Genomic DNA, 2268 nt, shown 5'->3' with positions numbered 1-2268 from the left:
AAATGACACAGTTGCCTCTGCAAATGCATTTTTCTTTCAAGTTTGCTTTTGTTAACACTTGGTTAGGTTTAGGGTACGGTATAAGTGGTATGTTAATATCAAAGGTGATAGAGCATTAACATTTTCGCGCCACTCAACAGACATTTAATTTATGATCTAATAAAATGTTGCCACAATTACACTTAACTGTTTTGGATCAAATTAAACACACTATTTCAAACTGCAGTGAAGCATGCTACTCAATATTCATTTGCAACCATTTTGTTTTTAATAACACTGTTTAATAAACTTGCATCTGGCTCTTGTGGACATGTAATCTAAAATGTGCAACGAAATATACACCGAGAAATGTATTTCAGGTTTTCCAGATATGTAGGCAGAATCATGTATTTCCAATGAGCCTGGGTTGACCATTCTTGAAAGTCCCCCCCCCCTCCCCCTATCAAAATTCTATTATTCAAATGACATAGCATAGTAATATACCATATTGTTTTTTGTTTGTTTTTTACCTGCAATTTATTGTTCAACTTAATTATAAAATGTCAAATGAATTTAAAATCCACTTGGCAAAAAATCTGAGAATGTCCTCACACATATTTAATTTAAATGGGCATGATACCCCTGAGTTTAGACACTGTTTTTGTATTGCTATTTTTATTGTATTGCTGTAAGTGTATGGTTTGTATTTCTGTGTTTAACTCAAAGGAAGAGAGAAATGGAGAGGGTCGACAGATTATTTGAAATTAAATTAAATGGGCATTCTATAGTAACCATTCAGTTAGAATTGCATCAACCCATTCATCTTTTGGATTGTATTGCTGTCCTCCCATTCAACACCCAGTTGAACCTGTGGCTCTACCATCATCATTACACACTAAAGTGCATGAATCGTTATTTGCTGAGTGCCCCACAGGAAAAAGCTAAATCATAATAAGATGTATCCCTGCTTTCAGCCAGTGACACCAAGATCTGATCCAATCAACTCACCCTGAGCATCACTGAGACATAACACTATCACAGCTAACACAATACAGACAAAACTGTAATTCTAATTTAGCACCCGATGGCATCAGACAATATAAAAGGTTTTAGAAACATATCAGATTTGACAACGGTTGAGAGTTCACAAAGACAGGTATTCAGGCATTCTGTCTGTATCTGATTGAGACCTTTTAAAGCTCCCAGCATTAAAACATTAGTCTAGCACTTGTAGCTATGTGAATTTTGACCTTGCTATTAACAGTCAGACACATAATAAACCAAGGATCTACCCAGATAAATAGCTGCTTCTCTATTCTCATAATTGTTTGAAAACAATAAGAAAAACAAAATAATTAATTGTATTGTTTCACAAATAATAATCATAAGTTTTGATACATGCATAACATGTCTAGTTGCACAAATAACAGGTCATGCTGTGTGGTTTAGTTGGCTAGCACAGTTTTGATTGACTTTTAGAATTAAGATCTCTCTTTCAGTAATATGACATGTTAGACATAACAATCATTTAAAGCATTAATAATAATCATTGATGTTTTTTTCTTACATCTGCCTGGATGTCAAACCTGCCACTTAAAAAAAAAAGTGTTATCGAAGTCTGCCATTATGAAAGAGATATCTTAATCAAATCCATTTTGAAAGGACAAACTGATTGTATGCCCCAAACGCTCATCCTAAACCATGTGCTTCACTGAACCAAAATATTTATTGCCCCATATCTATGTTTAAGAGCTGGGATAGGAAATATTATTTCATGTATTCAGTATGAACTGTCCCACACACATCCAGCATAAGGGGATGAGTGGGGCGGGGCCGAGAGCCGTGGGACCGGAATGAGGTAGGTGTCGCTCATTACCATTTACTCCACCAGCCTCGCTCCGCTCCCATGGCTCTCGGCCCCGCCCCGCCCCGCCCCACTCATCACAGTAAAATAAGTGACACTTTGCTCTTGCGCTTAGTAGTTCTACCAAAAATGCAGTGGTTGAGATGCTGTGCAGTGGTTGAAATGCTGACTGGAAGAGCTGGCAGAAAGACCCCACCTGCTGCAGACATTCTAGCACAGTTCTTTGAAAGAGCTTTTCCACCCTGGCGCCCAAAGGGGCAAACATCTGTTCTTTCACAGTTAGTATGTAACAGAGCAGGACAGAGTTTTCTCTATTTCAGAAATCAGCAAACTTGTGAAAGCATTCACATTACACTTAGGACTACGAAGTTATTAAGATCAAAATACTTTAATGTTGTTTATATTAATATACCATTTATTAAAAC

The sequence above is a fragment of the Sinocyclocheilus grahami genome, unplaced genomic scaffold (genome assembly GCF_001515645.1).
Source record: "Sinocyclocheilus grahami isolate Dianchi unplaced genomic scaffold, SAMN03320097.WGS_v1.1 scaffold2304.1, whole genome shotgun sequence".
Taxonomy (NCBI): domain Eukaryota; kingdom Metazoa; phylum Chordata; class Actinopteri; order Cypriniformes; family Cyprinidae; genus Sinocyclocheilus; species Sinocyclocheilus grahami.
Note: the sequence above shows the minus strand (reverse complement) of the source record.